The sequence below is a fragment of the Mangifera indica genome, chromosome 7 (assembly GCF_011075055.1).
Source record: "Mangifera indica cultivar Alphonso chromosome 7, CATAS_Mindica_2.1, whole genome shotgun sequence".
Lineage (NCBI taxonomy): Eukaryota > Viridiplantae > Streptophyta > Magnoliopsida > Sapindales > Anacardiaceae > Mangifera > Mangifera indica.
In genome coordinates this window covers 1,292,653-1,317,696 of record NC_058143.1, presented here as the reverse complement: position 1 = coordinate 1,317,696, position 25,044 = coordinate 1,292,653, and the positions used below count along the sequence as shown (strand labels likewise).

Sequence of the window (25,044 nt, the reverse complement as noted above, 5' to 3'; positions counted from 1 at the left end):
AAATAAAAAATCATCTTAAAATTGAATAAGTATTAACCTTTATTTATAAGTTTAAGGTTGTAGAGATTGCGTTTGAGTTTAAGTTCAACTTTGATAACTCGATTTATTTTTTCAATATTGTTCATCTTACCGGTCATAATATTCATTCATTTGATAAGATTATTCATTTTATTGGGCACCTTCTAATGATATTGTATATTAATATAAATGAATTCAAATTAGACATCATGACTTCAATCTAAGCTAAGCTTCATTTCAAATGTGCTTCTAGTTAAAAATAAAAATTTGAATCCTTGCTCACCACATAGACAGTAAAAAATAAGGTTGAATTTGAAGTAAACTAGTTAAACCACAACCAAAACTTACCAATTATGATACTAAATATTTGTTTTAAGAGCAATTACTGGTTAGACAATGATCATATAGGCTCGTCTCCTAGCTTGGAATGGTTTAGCCAATCAAATGCCATCTCAAATCTAATTCAAGTACCTAAGCCAATGTTCCAGCATCACAAAGCCCCTACATGGGCTATAAGCTCAAGTTACCAAGCTTAGCAATTAAGCCTAGTCTTTCAGACTATAATATACTAGTTGAGATGCTCCTTAATATTCGATGTGAGATCAATAAATAAATATCCGCGGTAAAGTTTAGACATTTTAGGTCGCAAATAACATTTGCCCAAATTTAATAATTCTCTCAAACACTTGACCTCTCAAACAATAGATTTTCTAGTTGGATCACATCAACAATATCTCAATGCACTTTTCTAAAAGAGCTTGCACTAAAAATAAATTGTTTTATAGGTCAAATTCCAAGGCAACTAAGCCAACTTCAACATATCAGCAAGTTCAATGTTGTTAGCTATGATGACTTGAATTCAAGAATAGACATTTTAGATAAAGAATCGAGAGTTCCAATATTAGAACAAGTGTTCTAGGTGTCATAGCAAGTTAGAACAAAGTTGTTCCACTAACTGTTATTGGTCGTTCAACGAAAATTGAAAGCTTCATTCAGAATGTTCATCATAATCGATTATGCTTTTTCTATAGTTTCTACTCTAATTGCTTTCAAATCATATTTGGATACCCTTTGAATGGAACCATTGCTCCATCCAGAATGGCAGTGTTGTCACGAGCATAAATTTGTACTCTTTGCATATTTTAAACTTTAAGAGAGAGACTTAATTAAGTGGTTAGGGTTTTACCGTTTCTACACTTGATATTCAAGAGTGTTATCAATCCTTTGTATTTTCTTTATAATTAAACTTCAATGTGCTCGTGATTTTTCCCAGGTTCACACGTAAATTCTTTGTGTTCTTTCTCTTTTATATTATTTATGGTTTGTTTGCTTTCATTACGAATTCCCTAGGTTTTCGTATAACATAAACATCACGAAGCAAAACATTCTATGTAATCTACTCAACATGATTAGAAAGCCAAAAACATTGAACCAATTAAACTTATAGAGCCGGGTTTGAAAAAATTGAAATCAGGATGTTCAAACTTCTTCATGCGGCTCCCCATGAAAAGATCATAAAACAAGTAAAGATTCTTCACAACAACAATATTTGAACTTGGCTCTGTTGTCGAAGACATAATCAAACCTGTCTTGCCCACCATGTTAGATTCTTTTGGAGCTTCATGAATAAAGTACTTCAATATGTGTGATTGGTTAATATGATTGTTTACTCTTTTTTTTGCACATATGATTGTTGAACAATTCTATGTGCACCAATGTTTATTCTAAATTTTGTTTGATTCCACAACTAAAGTTGGATTCAATTTAGGGCAAGCTTGAATAAAATCTAACTCAAAAGCAAACTGAATCCAAATGAGTCAACTCAAGATTAACTCAAAATCAATAAGTAGAAGTTTGAATTCGATTTAAAATTAACTTTGGATTATATTCGAGTCAATTTAAACTCTAATTGTTTATGAAAACAAATTTAATCTTTTTGTTCAAAACTCGACTAATTTGATTTAAGCTTAAATTTGAGCACAAACTTTTCAGATCGAATCCAACTCTATCCAAAACCTTTTATACAATTGTTATATATTCAACTAATTTAATGGTTTCATACTATCAAAATAATAGTATCAATTTAGTTTAATCAAATTAAAGTTATGTTAATTGTGCATTTATAATAAGTACTAATAAGGGTACCAATAATGATTTATTATTATGTGATTGTTGTTTTATTTTATATTTAATTTAAAATTATCAAATCATATAGAAATATATCATCATTAATGTGTAAATCAGTTATAAAGACACATCGTTTTTATTGTTTGAGCAAAGAATTAATTTTATAATTTAGATAAGTTAAATGAACTCTAACAACAAAAGCAAATTAGGCAAATAAAAGATACGAACAAGAGTTGATGTCACAACGCAATTAATGTTATGACCTCTATACTTAGGGTGAATCATAATTCAATAGATTAGTTAATAACATCAACTTTGAGAATGTAATTAAATTAAATGGAATTATAATATATTTTATTTTCATATCATGAAATCAGAGGTCGATGTTATTTGAGTCGAATTGACAACTGATCTTTATTTGACTATAATAAACCAAGTTTGAGTTGAGGAAATTTCTGGTCATCTATCTTAAGATTGATGCCTTACTAGGGTCACTACACCATATTCATTTGATCAACAATTCTTTTACTTTGGTGTTACTATTTATCAATCGAGTCAATTAAGGTCGAATTGACCCTTATTTGGGTTCATCTTGGCTAGAATCCACTCTTGCATAAAAATGATGTAATTTGGTGACCATAATGCTTAGTCGCCATTGTTGTCTAGTGTTATAAAAGTACAAAACACACCTAAAATGAAAAGAAAAAAATCACAAAGTATATGCTATTATTATGGTGAGGTGTCCCACTTTCATAGAACGATTTTAGAAAACAATTTCAAAAAACAAAAACAGTCATCAATGGTGGTTCCCTTTATCTCCACTGACCCTTGTGTCCTCAAGACTACTTTGTAACTACAGGCACGCATATGAAAATAAAGATACAAGATTTTATTTCTATCTCATCAAATAATAAATAAAAAATGATTATTGAGTATAAGTTAATACTTAGATTGTAAAAATAAGTATAACAATATGAAAGGTATTGAACATGAACTAAACTTTTTTTTTTAATTAAAAAGACTGAACTCTAAAATTTTTTTATTAAAAAAATTAAACTTTTAGATTTTCTAATGAAAGACATCAAATTTTTAGTATTTTTTATTGAAAATACCAAATAAATATAATTATGAGTGTTTTGTTTTGGAAATAAGGTAATTAGTTTAACTGTTTCAATAGAAATTGTGTAAGTTTAGTCTCTTTATTAAAAAAACTTAAAAGATTGATCAATTCAATAGAAAATTTTGAAAGCTCAATCAATTTAATAGAGGCAACAAAGTTCAGTTTCATTTAATTGAAAAAATGTGATGATTCAGTCCTTCTATAATATTCGAAGATATTAAATTATTATCATTTTTTTAAATGAAGGGATCAAAGTTTGTTTTTTTCTTATCAAAAGGATAAATCTTTTTTATTTTCCTATCGATGAGACTAAACTTTTATTCTATTGCACAAATTTTGGTTAACCTCTAGTGTCATTAAAAATTAATAATATGAATTTTTTGCTTTAATTCATAAATAATGACTGAGATAATCTTGGTTAATGACAACAATTTTTGGTGAATCAATCTCAGTTTTTTTCTTTTTAAGAGATTAACTTTTCAAATTTTTCTTTTGAAGGAACTAAACTTATAATGTGTTATACAAAAATGATTTTAACCTCTAGAAGTTAATTTGAAATTATTTTAATCGAAATAATATTTATTGATGTAAAACCTTTTATTTTTTTTTATTTTTTAAGTGTGTATCTTGTTCATTCAAATTTTTTTAATGAGAATGATGTTTTATTGAAACCCAAATAAACTTTTTAAGGAGACTAAATAATAAAGAAAATTCAAACTTTCAACTTAAAAAATTTTCTACCATAAAAAGCAAAACAAATATTTTGGTTGGATTTTGTTTTATTCTACATGTATTTTGTGGTAGTGTTTCTTTTTATGAATATTACGTTGATTGTAGAGACTGAAGCTGATGGAAATGTTTCATTGATATTACTGCATTTCAGATACAAGAATCCTTTATTATCACATTGTTGAGCAAAATATACACTTTACAATTACTGTAACCATTACAAATTTATCTCTGAATAGGAGTTACTAAATCTAGCAAGCAACCACTTCTTGACGTCTGTGGAATGACAGCAACGAACCGCAGCTGAGGCTCATCTCCAGGTACCTAACAGACAGGTGGCCGAATTGAGAAGCAAACAGATGGCAAGCATCCTGGAGCAGCAGATGGCAGTCATCCAGAAGGAAGGCAAACAAGAGACAGCCATGAAGAATTAGTGTCCAGGCCACCAAATGAAAAGGATCACTGGGATCTTCAATGCTGAGGTGACAGCACAGGAGGAAGGAGGTAGTTACAGAAGGAATGATGAAATAGGCTCTGGAGGGGAAAAGAAAAGGCAGGCAGAAAATTAGAGAAAAGGACTAGGGTGGGAGAGACCAGCCTCTCTAATGTTGGAGTTTATGTTTATGTTTCTGTTATTTAGGATTGCAGTAGTAGTAGTATTCTGAGTTGGAAAACTTATATTGTTGATGAACTTTATTTGTATTTCTGGAGAATATTATCAATACAATCAGTCTTGCTACTCACTGTCCTGTGTTTGATTTACAAATCTTTACATAACATTATGACTGAACAACTCTTTCAATCAGACACACCACCGACGCAACCCAGAACTCTTGATTCAACAGCCACCACCAGCAGCAGAACCGTCCAGTTGACAGGGAGGTCCACAGCAACTCAAGGTCTGTCTATATCAGCAGCACTCATAAGGTCTTGCATTCACATGACTTGGAGTGAATGGGATGCTATATCCCTTGAGGTATGCTAAGTAGTAAAGATTAATAGCTAATTGTTTCTTCTAATTCTCTTGGCGCTTCATTTAAATCTAATAACATGTCACTGCCTAGTATCCTCTCTTTCCTTGTTTGATTAATGTAAGGTACCTGAAAATAAAGAAATAGAGTAGCATTAATTTTAAGAAAGATTCTTGCCAGAAATCCTTGTTTCAAGAATGAACCATTTTCAATTTGTTTAAATTGGCAAGTATCAGAGGCTTGAAACTCTCACTCCCTAGGGCAAAATAAAAACGTGCCCTTTGGGGGGAAATAGGTAAAAACGAGACCCGATTGTTAAGAATGTACTTCAAATTTTGAGTGTCTAAACATATTTAGGTGCTCATTTATCATAAATATAATCATTGTAGCATTGTAAGATGGTCTCCCCTGTTTTATTTAGTTCATTCAAAATGAGCAAAATTTCTGAATTTGGGTTTCTGTGATTGTTTGTATAACCACTTAGTAGTCAATTCAAGTCAAAGAGAATGTGGCAGAAGTTGAGTTTATTTTGGCCCATGGTACCGAAGCATAGGGGCTCCCTTCTGGAGAGGCATGTTGTACTGTTCTTGAGGATCTTGAAAAAATATTGGAGCTTTGTGCAGCTAAGAAAATTCCAATGATTGTAGTCAATCCAGATTATGTGACTGTTGAGGTTAGGGCTCTGCGTGTTATGCCTGGTAAATTCCATTCTCTTTAGTAAACCACAACATTGTGAAAGGAAAATACCTTTTTCCGTGATATGGCAGCTTTGAATATGTTATTACATTTTTATACCTGTTGCAGGTGATTCGGTTCATATTCTAGCCTATTACATAGAACCTGAATTTTTTTCTATATATAAATTGCAGAATTTGGAATTTTGTTATCTTACCAATTGAGATGTAATTTTTGTCTATCCTTCTTGGTACATTGGTAGTTAGATATGAAAAGCTTAGAGGTGAAGTGAGATGGATGTGCAGCCTTGATAAGGTCATTCGATCACTTAGTCTTGTTCTACTTAATAAAGTTGTTCAGTTATTTATTTCTTTTTTTAGGAATATCATATCATTTTCCATGTGCAGTCAACTTTGCTATAACACCTTTCTAATATTTCATCAGATATTATATATAAATCAGCGATGGACATGATCAGTGTTGATGCTAACGACTCTATTGCTGTGGGCCATTCCCTTCTCCATGATATTAAGGGAGCCAGTACAACTGAAATCCAATCAGTATTTACCTTTGGAGGAATCCATGCAAATGAACTTGGACTAAGTAGTTTCGGAGAAGTTGCAAATTTATCTTTTGTCCAAACTCTTTCATTTAAATATGATGCGTATCCATCATACGTGTTACTAGCATTCATATGGTAAAATGGATTTAGTCACAAAGTTTCCGAACTTGTCTGTCAGTAGTAAATATCAGTTGATATGGACCTATATCTAAAACTTAATGATGAAGGATAGAATCCGAAACATTTCAAACATGTCTGCCATATGAGGAAGATTTATAAAAGTTGGTTAACATGTTTGCCAATATCTTATTGACATGCTGATAAATGGCTTTAATATAAGAAAGAAGCAATTAAGAACTCACACCGAAAAAAATATTTCTTGATACGTTGTCTTTAACCTTAGCTTCATGAGGTCGCCTTTCTGGAAAAAGGTCTCTCGTATTGGTCAAATTCAGATTGATCAACAAACCCACAAATAAACTGCCTTATTTGTCTCCCTATCAAAAGAAACAATTTGAAATACACAATAATATTTGATAGGAACAAAAAGCAGAAGAAGAAAATCTGTAGATTTTAAAGAATGAGATTCCCAAAACACATTTTACTTTTCTCTTATGTGTCTAATGCTTCTTGATATAGGAAAAAGCTGGATGAACCCATGAGTAAATTCGAAAATTTCTTTGAAGTAGATGAAGCATGCATTATGTGTTTTGAGAGCATAATAACTCAACAAAGCACTAGCTTGGGTGAATATCCTCACTTTTGCAACTCATATATAGCATGTTTTTGTTAAACCTCTCCAAACCACTTTATATAGTTCATATGACAGATGGTTGATAGTGACTTTTAAATAGAGAGGGTAATTGCACGAGAAATTTTACTAGTGTTGGAAGAACCTCTCTAAACCATATTGTTAATTCTACCTATAACCATTGAGGGCAAAAAACTCGAAAGGTTGAAAGAAAACAAGTTGTTAGTGTCACAAATGGTTTTTTTGTCATTTGTGGGTTCACCCAACTGTATTCGGGTCTTTAAAGTTAACAAAGAGAGTTATGAAAAAGTTTTATTATTTTTGAAATTTTCTAATTAAATGATGATTTTATATTTAAAACTAATTAATTTTGTTAATTTTATTAATTTATGGGTAAATTTTCAATAATTAAGGGTATCAACTAATAATTCAATAAAACCTTGGGTGGAAACAAGTCATTTCTCCTTAAAAAGAATGAGAAAGTGGAGCTAGTGTGGCGTGGCATTTAACTGAACGAGATCCAAGGCCACGAGGAATTGTCAAACAACAATACAATCACGGCCCCCACTCTCTCAGTGATTGCTGCCTTAAATCGTGGCCTATTCTCCACGTGGCCCTTAAGTGATTGTGACTCCACTTCTCTCACAAATTTTTTTAATGAGAATGATGTTTTATTGAAACCAAATAAACTTTTTAAGGAGACTAAATAATAAAGAAAATTCAAACTTTCAACTTAAAAAATTTTCTACCATAAAAAGCAAAACAAATATTTTGGCGGATTTTGTTTTATTCTACATTTATTTTGTGGAAATGAATTTGAAGAAATAGTATAGTTTCAGACTTCTGCAGGTTACAAATAACTATATCAGCACACAAAAAGTATAATTTCAAGCCACCTTATTGAAATATTATTGAATTTTAAGATATTATAAATAAATTATTTTCAATTCATACAGAAAACAAATGGTTAATTATAATTTTCCTGAAAACAATGAATTAGTAAATTTTAGTCCAAAAGACTTATTTCCACCTAAGGTTTAGTCTATTTCTAAGCTCTTATTTATAAAATTTTAAAAATCTAAATACTCATCTATCATCTAAGTTCTGTTAAAATTCTCTATTAATGGTAAGGATAAAATTGTTATTTAATTAATAATATTAAAAAAATAATTTTTTTCTCATTTTAACCCCTCATTTTTAAAAAATAACAATTTCCCCAAAAATCTAACTTTTGAAAAGTTATCATTTCCCCTTGTTAGCTTGTGACAAAATCCAATCCAGTTGTCTTCTCTAAGATCAATGACCTTTCTCTAGTGCTTTCTGTTACTCTTGATGACAAAAGGACTGGTAGAATTGACTGACTTCTTATCCAAATCTCACTGACTTATTAAGTGTTTTTACTTATGCATTCTTTTTTGTGGTTTTATAGGTAAAAGTGAGTAGTGGAGCATGCAGAGGAGCTAACAGTCAAGAGAGCAGTTGCATGAGGACGAGGGGCAGAATCATAATTTTTCATATCATTTATACATTCTTGCATTTTTTTTTATTTCAGCGCCAGGTTTGAAAGAATTGAAATTAGGATGTTCAAACTTCTTCATGTGGCTCCCCATGAAAGGATTACAAGATAGGTAATGATTCTTCACAACAATCTTCACAACAATCTTCACAACAACAGTATTTGAACCTGCCTTTGCTGTCAAAGACATAATCAAATGTGTCTTCATCACCATATCAGATTCTTTTGGAGCTCTATGAATAAAGTGTTTCAATATTTGTGATTGGTTGATATGCCTATTTACTTTTTTTCACACATATAATTGTCGAACAATTCTATGTATATTGTAAAATTTGTTTGATTTCACAACTAAAATTGGATATCAAACTTGAATAAGATCTAACTCAAAATCTAATTGAATCCAAATGAGTTAACTCGAGATTAACTCAAGATCGATAAACAGATGTTTGAATTCAATTTAAAATTAATCTAACTTTAGATTATATTCAAGTCAATTTAAACTCGAATTGTTTATGAAAACAAATTTAATCTTTTTACTCGAACTTGACTTATTTGATTTGAACTCAAACTGCTCATATTGAATATAACCCTATCCAAAATCTCTTATACAATTGTTATAGATTCAACTACTTTAATGGTTTCATACTATCAAAATAATTATATCAATTTTGTTTGATCAAATTAAAGTGATGTTAAGTAAACATTTATAATAAATATCAATAAGGGTACCAATGATAATTTGTTATCATGTGATTGTGTGTTATTTTACCTTTAATTAAAAATCATTCAATCATATGATAATACATTATCATTGATATGTAAATCGATGATAATGATACATAGTTTTGGACAAAAAATTGATTTTATAATTTAGATAAGTGAAATTAACTCTAATAACAAAAACAAATTAGACAAATAAATGATATAATTAAGAGTTAACATCATAATTTAGTTAATGTTACGACCTCTATATGTTGAGTGAATCATATTTGGATACCCTTTGAATGGAACAATTGGTCCATCTAGAATGGCAGTGTTGTCACGAGCATAAATTTGTACTCATCACATATTTTAAACTTTAAGAGAGAGACTTAATTGAGTGGTTAGGGTTTTACCGTTTCTACACTTGATATTCAAGAGTGTTATCAATCTTTTGTATTTTTCTTTTAATTAAACTTCAAAGTGCTTGTGATTTTTCCCAGGTTCACACGTAAATTCTTCGTGTTCTTTCTCTTTTATATTATTTATGGTTTGTTTGCTTTCATTATGAATTCCCTAAGTTTCTGTATAATATAAACATCACAAAGCAAAACATTTTGGTAATCTACTCGACATGATTAGGAAGCCAAATACATTGAACCAATTATACTTATAGAGTCGGGTTGGAAAAAATTGAACTCAGGATGTTCAAACTTCTTCATGCGGCTCCCTATGAAAGGATCGCAAGACAGGTAAAGATTCTTCACAACAACAATATTTGAACTTGGCTCTGCTATCAAAGACATAATCAAACCTGTCTTCCCTACCATGTTAGATTCTTGTGGAGCTCCATGAATAAAGTGCTTCAACATATGTGATTAGTTAATATGATTGTTTTTTTTTTTTTTTTGCACATATGATTGTCGAACAATTCTATGTGCACCAATGTTTATTGTAAATTTTGTTTGATTCCACAACTAAAGTTGGATTTGATTTAAGGCAAGCTTGAATAAAATCTAACTCAAAATCAAATTGAATCCAAATGAGTCAACTTGAGATTAACTCAAAATCGATAAACAAAGGTTTGAATTTGATTTAAAATTAATTTAACTTTGGATTTTATTCAGGTCAATTTAAACTCAAATTGTTTATAAAAACGAGTTTAATCTTTTTGTTCAAACTCAACTAATTTGATTTGAGCTTAAATTTGAGCTCAAACTCTTCAGATCGAATCCAACTCTATCCAAAACCTTTTATACAATTGTTGTAGATTCAACTGGTTTAATGGTTTCATACTATTAAAATAATAATATCAATTTAGTTTAATCAAATTAAAGTGATGTTAATTGTGTCTTTATAATAAGTACCAATAAGGGTATCAATGATGATTTGTTATCATGTGATTGTGTATTATTTTATATTTAATTTAAAATAATCAAATTATATAGAAATATATCATCATTGATATGTAAATCGGTGATAAATACACATAGTTTTTATTGATTGAGCAAAGAATTGATTTTATAATTTAGATAAGATAAATGAACTCTAACAACAAAAGCAAATTAGGCGAATCAGTGATACGATCAAGAGTTAATGTCATAACCCATTTAATGTTATGACCTCTATACTTAGGGTGACTCATGATTCAATAGATTAGTTAATAACATCAACTTTGAGAATGTAATTAAATTAAGTCGAATTATGATATATTTTATTTCCATATCATAAAATTAGAGGTAGATGTTATTTAAGTCAAATTGATAGCCGATCTTTATTTGACTATAATGAGCCAAGTTTGAGTGGAGGAAATTTCTAGTCATCTATCTTAAGATTGATGCCTTACTAGGGTCACTACACCATATTTATTTGATCAACAATTCTTTTACTTTGGTGTTACTATTTATCAATCGAGTCAACTAAGGTTGAACTGACTCTTATTTGGGTTCATCTTGGCTAGAATCCACTTTTGCATAAAAATGATGTAATTTGGTGACCATAATGCTTAGTCGCCATTGTTGTCTGGTGTTATAAAAGTACATAACACACCTAAAATGAAAAGAAAAAAATCACCAAACATATGCTATTATTATGGTGAGGTGTCCCATTTTCATATAACGATTTTAGAAAATAATTTCAGAAAACAAAAACAGTCATCAATGGTGGTTGCCTTTATCTCCATTGACCCTCATGCCCTCAAGGGTACTTTGTAACTACATACACGTATATGAAAATAAAGATACAAGATTCTATTTCTATCTCATCAAATAATAAATAAAAATTGATTATTGAGTATAAGTTGACACTTAGATTGTAAAAAAAAGTATAACAATATGAAAGGTATAGAACATGAATTGAACTTTGTTTTTTTTTTTAAGTTGAAAAGACTAAACTCTAAGATTTTTTTTATCAAAAGAACTTAACTTTTAAATTTTTTAATAAAAGGTATCAAATTTTTAGTATTTTTTATTAAAGATACCAAATAAATACAATTATGAGTGTTTTGTTTTGGAAGTAAGGTAATTAGTTTAACTGTCTCAATAGAAATTGTGTAAGTTTAGTCTCTTTATTAAAAAAATTTAAAAGATTGATCAATTCAATAGAAAATTTTGAAAGCTCAATCAATTTAATAGAGAAAACAAAGTTCAGTTCCTTTTAATTGAAAAAAAATGTGATAATTCAATCATTCTATAATATTTGGAGATATTAAATTATTATCATTTTTTTAAATGAAGGGATCAAAGTTTTTTTTTTTCTTATTAAAAGGATAAATCTTTTTTATTTTCCTATTGATGAGACTAAACTTTCATTCTATTGCACAAATTTTGGTTAACCTCTAATGTCATTAAAAATTAATAATATGAATTTTTTGCTTTAATTCATAAATAATGACTAAGATAATCTCGGTTAATGACGACAATTTTCGGTGAATCAATCTCGGTTTTTTTTCTTTATAAGAGATTAAATTTTCAAAATTTTCTTTTGAAGAAACTAAACTTATAATGTGTTATACAAAAATGATTTTAACCTCTAGAAGTCAATTTGAAATTATTTTAATCAAATAATGTTTATTGATGTAAAACCTTTTATTTTTCTTTTATTTTTTAAATGTGTATCTTGTTCATTCAAAAATTTTTAATGAGAATGATGTTTTTATTGAAATCCAAATAAACTTTTTAAGGAGACTAAATAATAAAGAAAATTCAAATTTTCAACTTAAAAAATTTTCTACCATAAAAAACAAAACAAATATTTTGGTTGGATTTTGTTTTATTCTAGATGTATAATGAGTAGTGAAAATGAATTCGAAGAAATGGATTTTGTTTTAGACTTTTGCAGGTTACAAATAACTATATCAGCACACAAAAAGTATAATTTCAAGCCACCTTATTGAAATATTATTGAATTTTAAGATATTATAAATAAATTATTTTCAATTTACACTGAAAACAAATGGTTAATTATAATTTTCCTGAAAACAATGAATTAGTAAATTTTAGTCCAAAAACTTATTTCCACCTAAGGTTTAGTCTATTTCCAAGCTCTTATTTGTAAAATTTCAAAAATCTAAACATCTATTTGTCATCTAAGTTCTATTAAAATTCTCTATTAATGGTAAGGGTAAAATTGTTATTTAATCAATAATATTAAAAAAATAATTTTTTTCTCATTTTAACCCCATATTTTTTAAAAATAACAATTTCCCCAAAAACCTAACTTTTGAAAAATTATCATTTCCCCATGTTAGCTTGTGATGAAATCCACTCCAGTTGTCTTCTCTGAGATTAGTGATCTTTCTCTGGTGCTTTCTGTTACTCCTGATGACAAAAGGACTGGCAAAATTCACTGACTTCTTACCCAAATCTCATTGGCTTACTAAGTGTTTTTACTTATGCATTCCTTTTTGTGGTTTTGTAGGTAAAAGTGAGTAGTGGAGCATGCAGAGGAGCTAACAGCCAAGAAAGCAGTTGCATGAGGACGAGGGGCAGAATCATACTTTTTCATATCATTTATACATTCTTGCATTTTTTTTCATTTCAGCGCCAGGTTTGAAAAAATTGAAATCAGGATGTTCAAACTTCTTCATGCGGCTCCCCATGAAAGGATTACAAGATAGGTAATGATTCTTCACAACAACAGTATTTGAACCTATCTTTGTTGTCAAAGACATAATCAAATGTGCCTTCACCACCATGTCAGATCCTTTTGGAGCTCCATGAATAACTGTTTTAATATTTGTGCTTGGTTGATATGCCTATTTACTTTTTTTCACACATATAATCGTCGAACAATTCTATGTGCACTAATGTATATTGTAAAATTTGTTTGATTTCACAACTAAAATTAGTCGATTCTGGTCAAACTTGAATAAGATCTAACTCAAAATCTAATTGAATCCAAATGAGTTAACTCGAGATTAACTCAAGATCGATAAACAGATGTTTGAATTCAATTTAAAATTAATTTAATTTTAGATTATATTTGAGTCAATTTAAACTCGAATTGTTTATGAAAACGAGTTTAATCTTTTTACTCGAACTCCACTTATTTGATTTAAACTCAAACTGCTCATATTGAATATTACCCTATCCAAAATCTCTTATACAATTGTTATAAATTTAATCAATTTAATGGTTTTATACTATCAAAATAATTGTATCAATTTAGTTTGATCAAGTTAAAATGATGTTAAGTGATCATTTATAATAAATATCAATAAGGGTACCAATGATAATTTGTTATCATGTGATTGTGTGTTATTTTATCTTTAATTTAAAATCATCAAATTATATGATAATACATCATCATTGATATGTAAATCGATGATAAGGATGCATAGTTTTGGAGAAAGAATTAATTTTATAATTTAGATAAGTGAAATTAATTCCAACAACAAAAGCAAATTAGAAGAATAAATGATATGATTAAGAGTTAACATCATAACTTAGTTAATGTTATGACCTCTCTATGTTGAATGAATCATGGTTTGATAGATTAGATAATATAACATCAACTCTAAGAATGTAATTAAATTAATGGAATTATGATATATTTTATTTTCATACCATAAAATCAGTAGTAGATCTTATTCTAATCGAATTAATAATAGATCTTTGTTTGACTTTAATGAGCTAAATTTGAGTTGAGTAAATTTTTGATCATCTATCTTAAGATTGATGTCTCACTGCGGTTATTGCACCAAATTTATTTGATTGATAATTCTTATTCTTCAGTGTTACCATTTTATTTGGGCTCATCTTGGTTGCAATCCACCATTGTATAAAAAAATGATATAATTTGCCGCCCAGAATGCTTAGCTGCCTTCGTTGTCTAGTTTTATAAAAGTGCAAAACACATCAAAAATGAAAAGAAAAAATTACAAAGTATATGCCATTATTATGGTGAGCTGTCCCACTTTTATAGGACGATTAGGGTTAGATTCGAATCGAATCAAGTTTGAAACTAGCTGGCCTTAGCCAAACTCGATCGAGTTTGAGCTACTCGTTAGATTTTCTAATTAAAATTTTTGATACAAAACGACATCGTTTTGATTAATATGTATTAAAACGACGTCGTTTTGATAATGAAAAATAATTTGAACCGAATTTAGCGCAGCTCAAACTTGAGCCAACTATATATGAACTGAGCCAAGCTCGAGCTTGAGCTCGGTTCGGCTTGAATCTAACCCTAAGAACGATTTTAGGAAATTAAAAACAGCCATGAAGGGTGGTTGCTTTCATCTCCAATGACCATCGTGCCCTCAAGGGTATTTTGTAAATACATACAGGCATATGAAAAAAAATATGCAACCCACGAGTTTGCCTGATAAAAAATAATTCATTTATTCAAAAGTTATAAATAAATTATTTTCAATTCATTATGAAAACAGATGGTTAATTATAAGAGTAATATTATGTGTATAATTTTTATACACAAATAATAATAAATTATCATATAATTAGATAATTAAAAAATAAAGATAAAACAATACTCAATCATATAATAATATATCTTTATTTGTACACAAAATTATCTATAAAAATCATATACATAATTTTATTGTAAGTATAATTTTCTTGAAAACAATGAATTAGTTGTATATGATTTATATCTTTGTAGAGTCACTACAATCTGTGTATAAATTTAATCATGAATCAGTATACAATACACATCAATTTATGCAATTCAATTATTTACACAGTAACAGAGCCAATATCTCTTTTCTGCAATCTATTTGTTTAAACCTGTCTTTTCTGCCCCAAACCAAGGTTTAATATTTTTCCAGCAGCTGCCCTATCCTTTTGAGACCCTGCATTCTCACCCCACATAAAAGGACATAGACCTTTCGTTTTTGGATTTGTTTACTGCCTTGGAGAGAGTGGTTTTCTTTTCCTTTTATTTTTTGGAATTGTTTTTCGCCTTGGAGATTAGGTTGCATTGACTTTCCATTTGATTGCTTGAATTACGTGATTTGGTTTGAATGGGGTGATTTATTTACATTTTTAGATAAACTTTTTGGATTGGGCCACTCCTTTGCATTATTGGATTGCCGTGGAATATGTTGGGCTTTTTATTGGACTGTGTTGGATTGTTTCGGCTTGCTGTTGTATATTGGATTATTATATTGTGTTGAGCTTGCACTACTATTATATCTTGGTGATGTTGCGGTTAGCGTACAAGTTGACATTATTTGGAGCCACTTATTTTATGGAAAAGGTAGAAATCTCACATTCTATTAGTAGCATACTTAACGGTATGATGCACTAGTCATATAGTTTAGTTTAATTGAGGTGTGCATAATAAAAAACTATGGTATATTAATTAATTTCTTATGTGATTAGTGAGATACGTAATATACAAACCCTCAATAAAGGCCACCTTAGGGTGATAATATAGATAATTGTCTTCTAGCTAGACGTATATGATAAGGGAGAGACTGCAATCAGTTTTATTGTGTAATCAATGTATTATAGCTAGTTATCTTAATAGTCTAGCTATTATATATACAAGACATAATAGTTAGTAGACATGATATTTCAATTACTTTCACTAAAGTATCAGATATGTCAAGATTAGTTTAAAACTTAATATATTATATGGGATGACTTATGTAGTTAGGACATGAGGGTGTCGAGAATAGATGGATTGGCAAAGGAAAGTGTTAGGAAACATTTATTTTAACCACGTAGAGGCTTAGTGATAGAATTGTTTGTTATACAATTCCAACTTCAATAAAACAAAATGGTCATTTTTATTTTCATATCAATCAAAATCCTTAGTGAGATAAGAGTCTCTTCATCACTATATCATTTTCATGGTACATTCACTAACCACAACACCACCCACAACCATAATAATAACACCTACCTCTTACAAATCCAAGAGGTCTTTTTTGCGCATTCCATCATTAAGGTATCAAGGGATTTGGGCTTGCTATCATCAACATTCTAAACAAGTTTTGGATGACCATAAACCCATTCATAGAACGTTTGTGAGTTAGGGTTTATTATGTGTTTACTGTTATGGCTTCATTGTGTAATAATGTGTGCATGAACAAGTTTAAAATATATATATAACTAGGTTTGCAATGTGGGTATGATAAGCACTTTTATATAGTAATTAGATGCATTTTGAAAAGAGCACAAACTAATTATGGATAATGTATTAATTTTCAATATGTTATATGTTATCAATAGGAGACCTTATAGTATTGAAAAAATGATAGAGGGAATAGTTAAGTTATTGGAGTTAGGGTTGAATTTGAATTAAATCAAGTCCGAATATGAGTTGACTCAAGTTTGACTTGAATCTATTATAACAAGTTTGAATTAAATTCAAGTCGATTGAAGATATCGTTGAAAAGTCACCAACAAGTTGAATAATGCTATAGACGAGATAAATAGTATTATTGATAAAATAAAATAAACAATATCATTGGAGGAGGACCAAGATGAGCTATCAAACTAAATCTTCAGCTAGAATTTGGATCTAATTGGGCCAAACATCAATTCGATTCGAATTAGCTCATTTTGAATCCATCCATAATTAGAGTAATGTTATCCTTTAACATTTGTTTAAGATGTCTTCTATTATAGATGATGCATTTTTTATATTGTTACTTTATACTTTTATTTAATATTTCAATAATCAAATACAATGGAAAAAAAGGTCATGACTATTGTTGCATATTGTGATATAGCCTTAATTTTTCTATGTTGTAGGGATGTGGCATTAGGCTTGGCTACAGTAGCATGGTTGAGTATCGGTGGCAGGAATGTGCCTGTTGTTGGCCAAAGGCTACCATTGCCTTCAAAGGATGAGAAGACAGACCCTAATGTGAGTGGTGTTCAAGCAAAAGTACTAGCTTGCAAGAGGTGGAAGGAGGGCATGAAACAAGCTGTTACCAAACTAAGAGAGAAAGGACAGGTTTTAAATGAGTTTGTAAAAGAAAATGATAAATGTGCCTGTGAAAGAAATTGTAAATGAGCCTTCTGATTAGTCTCTTTTTTAAATTTGGAATTGAGTTATCATCTCATAAACTTTTCACCCATTTCACGTTAAATTTTGTAAATATTTAAGATTGAATTTAAGCTAAGTTGAAATTAAAAAACATTAACAAATTTAAGTTTGATTCAAATATAAAATTATTAACTTGAATTTGGGTTTTGTTCATTTAAGATAATAGAAAGATACAAAAGTTATATCAATTTCCTGATATTAATAAATAAAGGCCAAAAAAATATTCCCACCCAATGTTTGATGCAAACCAAACTTTCACTTTCTAATTGTGAAAACCCAAACATCAACTTGGCGGAAATTTAGTCAATTGAGTTGGTTAGCTCAATCGAAAATAACGCATAAAAAATTCGTTTGCAGACGGAACAAATGTCGGCGGCTGAGGATTTAACTCAATCACCTTGGCGCTGACACGTGGAACATTTGAAAAACGAACGTCGTCATTTTTGTCTCGTTTAGGAAAATTAAGTGATCATTTTTTAATTCTTCATGGCGTGGCATCATGGCTAATGGAAATGTGCCGTGAAGTGGAAAGGAGGGCTGGCTTTTGTGTCAGAGTAATAAATGCACATAATTAAATTGTAATCAATGGGTGAAATAATTTTTCCAGCAATCAACGGCTATGGACTTGTTTAAAATAAATAAACCAATAGAAATTCGACACATGGAGGGTGTTAAGTAATTTGACGCGTACTTTATAAAAATTTTCATTTAAAATAAGAATGTTTTTCATTTGAGAACGAATCAATGTGCAGCACGTGTCCACCAAGTTTGAAACGCAATATGAAGAAAAGCAATCAAAGTCTCTTCATTTTCTTCTCTCCTTTGGTCTTTGGTCTGACCGCGCATCCTCTGCAAATTTGAGTGAGTTAGAATGTAAAAATCGGCAAACGGTTAACGGTGACGGTGAAAATGACGATGGCAGCATCTCATTGAACGTTTTAAACGGTAAGCGAAGTCTTGTAACCCCAAAGACGATGACGACATAAGCGGTTCTCTCCTGCTAAATTTGGAAGGTTTTTTTTTTTATACACGTATGAGACTCAGTTTTGGTCTGAGAATTGAAGTTGTTAGAGATACGTATAATTTGGTTCAAATTATAAAATCAAATTGAATTATTTAAAAATTATAATTTGATTTAATTTGAATTAAAATTTTTTAAATTGATTTTTTAGTTCAAATTATAGTTTGAGAAATTTTCAAACCGTCAAATTGTAAACTCTATAAATATATATAAACTGATAAAATTTTTTTATAAGCAACACTATAACAAATATATAATTTTGTTGCTTAAGATAGAAACTGACACCTAAAAGAAAGCAGTAGCAAACATTATAGTTTGCTTCATTTTCTTGTTATAAGGTAAATTTCTTGGTTTAGAGCTCAATTTTGGTTCCGAAATGTTAGCTATTTTGTGACTGTTCTGTTTCTTAATTTAAATTGTTAAAATTCATGTCTCTTCCATATGTCACTTTGTTCAGACAATAGTAAATCTCATTTTACATATATGCCCTTGGAATCAAGGAATTTCTTTTATGGCTTATAAACAGCATATCAATTCCTTTTAATAGTGTGCGTCATTAGAATAAGAGTTCATGTAAATTTCAATAATAATGTTATATTATTAGTTCACGTCATTAGAAAGTCTGGCTTTTTCGTCCTAAAGCACTGCATCCCAGCCATGATACGCACAGCACACATTTGTTCTTTATAGGAGGGTAAATATGGTATTTTCATTCAAATGGACTATTAAATGGTTGGTTATTTCAGTTTTTTAGGTATTTTCCAACTGGAACAGACTGAACTATATTTGTATATCTTAAAGTTGTGCTTGAAAATGTTTGATGTGATATTGTTTATCTTAGTCTTTGATTTCTCTAATCGTAAAAATGATACGTATAATTTTTTATCTGTATCGTAATACAATATGTATCATATGTTATAGAATACTGATAAATATGATTCAAACCGTAATTTAAACCGGATCAAATTGCATTTTTTCAATTTGGTTTAGTTTGGTTTGAAACTTAAAATAGTTTGGTTTAGTTTGAAAACTTTTTAAACTGTTTTTTTTTTTCAATTTAGTTTGAAAAATTTCTCAAATTGTATCAAACCAGATTGTGCACACCTGTAGAAGTTGTTAAATTCAAAAAAAAAAATTAATTTAATTGTTGAATTCAGAAAAAGCGAGTTGTTCTCTCTCTCTTTTGAACCAAAAATTACCAGATCCACTAAATTTGGAACCCATGAAAATTAGCTAAATTATAAACATAGAATTCAAAAACAATAATATGAACAAATCCAATTAAACCGTTGCAAACAAATACCAAAATTAGCTTTTTATATCATAAAGGATAAAATAATTATTTTACTTGTTAAAAGTAAAATCGTTATCTCATATTTATATTAACAGAAGACATCAATAGAGTTTCTTTATGGATAGAGATTTAGGTTTTCTGTAAGGCCAAACGACTATTTCCCACCCAAGGTATGCTGTAATGACGAGTTTCCACCCTTTAACTATGGAAACACCAAACACCCACCCATGGCCGGTTAGATTTAACCAAACCCTAACGGTGGTAAATTTAATTACATTTCCCCCCCTAAAAGTTTAAAAACTAACATTTTTTCCCTAAGCTAAGTTTGAAAAGATTACATTTCCCCCCCTAGGGTTTATTTCCAAACCCTTCCAATTTCCAAACCCTTTTCCGTCGCTTTCTCCGGCGCCATCACCGGCCGTCTTCCCCTCCCGACGGTTTCTCTTCCACCGACGACTCCTCTCAACTCGACCTCAACGTATCCGACGCAGAGATTAGCCGTCTGGGAAGACGATTGTCTTCCCAGATGAAGACGACTCGTCTTCCCAGACGACGACGACGACTGGGAAGACGAAGAACTTCGTCTTCCCCGACGAAGTTCTTCGTCTTCCACAGCTTCTCTGACTCCGATTGGAAGTCCAAATGGGAGGAAAGAGTTCTCTGGAAGGTGAGGATGCTTCGGGAGGGAGAGACCGTCGGCAGTGGAGCCGGAGACCGTCGGCAATGCTTCGGGAGGGTGAAACTGCGATTTTTGAAAACTTTGGCTGGGGGGGAATTTTAGTTTTTAAAGTTTAGGGGGGCAAAATATATTCTATTTTAGTTTATTTTTAATATTCTAGAGAAAATGACAATTTTACCCTTGCCACCGTTAGGGTTTGGTTAAATCTAACTGGCCATGGGTGGGTGTTTGGTGTTTCCATAGTTAAAGGGTGGAAACTCGTCATTACAGCATACCTTGGGTGGGAAATAGTCGTTTGGCCTTTCTGTAATTAAAGGAGAAGAGTTAAAATTTTCATGAAAAAAAAATGTTTGGAGGCCGCAGGGTAGGGCTGAATTGCACTTAGCCTTTTGCGATTGGCCAAAATCACATCCGAAAAGGTAAAATTTAGCTAAATTTAACTCAAATCAACTTAGTGTAATTTAATAAAATTGCACTTTGACTATAGTGGTTCAACTAAGTTTAGCCAAATCACCAACAAACATTTCAAGGGTTAAATTAAAAAAATGAAAAAAGTTAGGGTTGAAATGTAATTTACTTGTCCGACATCATAAGCACCTTTCCGTCACAAAATTACGTTTTGGATTACAGATTAAGATTTCAAAGGGTGACACTTAATTTCTCCAAAAACTGGGTGGGACAAGGAATTTACGCTAATATCTTGAAATGAATTATTTCAAAAGGCCTCAAAGTTATGATTTCTATTGATCCCCTCCTTGTTTCACTCCTCTGTCCTCTCCTACTTGACCCTTCGGCTCTGACAGCTGGAGGCTGCAGGTTGTTATCAGCTCAGAGTTTGAAAACCAATTACCATTATGAAAAAATCATCAATAACAGAAGAAAAAACAGAAATTTCCAAAACACTGAAAACATTTTCTTTTTCTGAAACGAAAATGATGGCAAAATGCTCTTTTCAATCTACTGACACCCCTCTGTTAAAGAGCCTCGATGGGCTTCGCCACCTTGCAGAAACACGCCGTTTCAAGGTAAACCCACTTCGCCAATTCAATCTCTCGGGAAAATTTCTAATTATTTTCCTTCCAAACGAATAGATGTAATAGTTTATGCGAAATTTTTTCTTAATTTTTTATGTGAAATATTTGATAAAGTGGTTGCTTTAATTTTACAGTTATAATTTTTGAGAATTTTTTGATAAATCTCTAGAAGCAAGCTTTGGTTTTTATCTGAAGAGTGTAGTTAGAATTAAGCCAAATTATAGAGGGATTTGAATGCAATTTTTGAAAGTTGTTGAATTTAATATATGATGTAGACATCATTGTTCTTCATTGCTGTGTGCGTACTTGTGTTGTTTGTGGTGTTTGTTTGTGCAGGCGTGGTTTTTGGATCAATTTGGGGTCCTTCATGATGGAAAATAACCGTATCTCGGTGCAATTTCTGCATGTATGTATTCATATGTGAGTTTTAGCATTTGAGTATTCTTGCTTTAGGCTGATATCAATATTCGGAAGAGTAATGCTCCTCTCTCTCTCTCTCTCTCTCTATATATATATATATATATATATAAAATTATCATGCAGTAGAGACATGACGAAGTTTACTAGCTTCATTATTATGCTTCATCTGATCACATTAGTTTTTATAAATTACTTTGAACCTGTTGTTTGTATTTTTGGCACTATGGATAGTGAAGAGTAATGCCATGTGTAGACTTTTTGTACAAACTTGTTCATTCATGCAGATGAGCAATCATGCAGTAGTGACGCATCAAAATTTTTCTAAGCTTTATTGTTACGCACAAGCATGTTATTTCACATCAATTTGTAGGAGAGCTTTTATATATGGCTACATTTTGTATGGGTATTGATGAGGGTCTGACAACTTAAATTCTTGGGTTGTGTATTGTTAGGTGTTGATAGTGATAGAGCTTGACTGTTTCTGGTTGTATGTTTGGTAATAAGCTTTGGATGTGTATGTGATGAGGAATGTCAACTTATTTTATATATCAATTCTTCAAATGTTTCACTTAAGATTTTTGGGTTGATATCTTGACTATATAAATGATGTGATAGTGCATTGTTTTGAATTTCCCTTTTTGGGTGATAGTAGAAAAGATAGCAACCACTGGCGCATAAATGGTGATCATAAGTAACTCTTCATAACGTGCTTCAACCACGATGGAAAAGATGATGAGCTTTGGATTTAATACTACTGTCTTTGTAGGAGCTATCACTAGTGGAGAATTAACACATTAGTACTTGCAAAAGTTGGGTATTGCACCTTCTAAAATTAAAGATTAAGAAATCATATATTGTCAATATGAATTAATATTTTATATAGTTCAACTCTTATGTTAAATTCAATGTTTGCTCTTAGTTTATACGACTCCATATTCTTTCAACATATATTTTGTTTTTGTGTCAACTCTTATTTGGGTGTATTCATTTCATTTCTCTTAGCATGCACTTTAAATCAGCCTTTTTGATGGTTCAATTGACGTGTAATTTTTTTAATGGGGAACTATAATAAGTGATTCATTAAGACCGACATAGTAGAGATTTGAAGAAAATTTGAAGACGATCAACACCACAAATTAATTGAACAGTCTCACATCCCCAAGTAATTTCTTTAAATAATGTTCTGAAAGTTGCTTTTGTTGGGCCTAACACATTTCATACTTTTTCTTTGTAGCCACTTAGTTGGAAAGTGAAATTCATTAAGACTGACATGGTAGAGATTTGAAGAAAATCTGAAGACAATCAACGCCACAAACCAATAGATCATTGCTTCTTCCTAAAGTTGGGGCTTCATCATGTCGCCATGGTACCATGAACTAATTGTGATGACGAGGAATATTTGCAGTGGCAGGGAAACAATGCAGGCTTCTCTGTTTATAATGTTGTTTGACTCATGAATGGTGTTTGGAAATTATGAGGACCTGTTAAATAATTGAGAAAAAACTACAGAAGAAAAAGAAAATTTCATATTTTGGAACTTGTGTGTACATAATGTGAGAGAGTGATAAGGGTGTACCACGGTTTTGGGTTTGGATAAGGGTTTAATGTGAGTGTATTAGACTTTATATTATTATTTCCATTTTTGTCATTTAACTCATCTCCCATGGATGCAGGCACAAATTTTCCGAACCACGTAAATTAGGTGTTCTTGTGTGTGTGATTGTCTTATGGCTTTCTTTCACTAATCTTATATACTTGTTGTAACCAATAAAACCTCAGGCTAATTAGGCAGAAAAAGGTTTGATAATAAACATGTTAAAGCACTGCCTGTTTGTTATTGAGTCATCACCATTTCAATGATGCTGAAGCTTTGGGTAGTGACAAGCCTTAATTGCAAACATACATTAACCTCTAATAAGTTAACCCTTTTGTTAAAATTGAAACAAGCCTATATAGCACAGCTAGAAATGGCCTAATTGAGAAAGGGAAAATTCTCAGTGAAATCTTATAAACAGAGAGTGTTGAGGACTCAAAGAAAGAGAGTCCCACATCTAATAAATAGAACATAAGAGAGTGGTATATAAGTGTGTGAATTGGACCTTAACATAAGCCAATTGGTTTTATGTAACATGGGTTTCAATCTATACACTTGTAAGCCCAATTTATATTTCCGACATGGTATCAGAGCACGAGCCAAACGACAGGTTTAACAGCCTAAGTGTTCCTGGATACAAGTGACAATGCACCCAGCCACAAACCGGCTGAGCCGAAAGGCAAGTCTAATAACCTAGGTGCTTGCACTTAAGCGGGGGTGTTGAGGACTCAAAGAAAGAGAGTCCCACATCTAATAAATAGAACATAAGAGAGTGGTATATAAGTGTGTGAATTGGACCTTAACATAAGCCAATTGGTTTTATGTAACATGGGTTTCAATCTACACACTTGTAAGCCCAATTTATATTTCCGACAGAGAGCGAGCAGAGAATCTCCTTTGCTTTGTACAATTTAAAAGCAGAGGAGTGGTATATAAGAAGACTGTCCTTTCCATGTAAAATATATACAGACTGAATTATGAAGAATGATTAAGGATGAAGAAACCAAAATGGCTGAGGAAAGACACAAGGAATGATTCTCTATTCATTTTTATTTTATACAAGGCATGGCCTGTAGACGACAGGAGGAGGCAAGTAAAAGTAGAGTTGGCATCACAATCAAACAACCCAAAGTTGATGATCATGAAAGATTCCTTTCCTTCTTTATCTCAAGAATAAGGTATTTATCTAAGAATGACTTGTGACTCAAACATTCTTTTATTTTGAGCACTCTTAAAACACAAAATTAACAAGTTTCTCTTTCTTTCTCACATTCTTCTCTTCTTGTTGCAATCTTAAATCTTTCCTTATTTCCA

The 25,044-nt window shown here is 30.8% G+C and overlaps 1 protein-coding gene across 30 annotated transcripts in view; it reads left to right on the top strand.

Annotated features, from left to right (window-relative positions):
* The window catches only part of LOC123220594 (putative disease resistance protein RGA3), a 215,099-nt gene that overhangs the window by 33,152 nt on the left and 156,903 nt on the right, over positions 1-25,044 (top strand). The gene's annotated exons all lie outside the window — the stretch shown is intronic.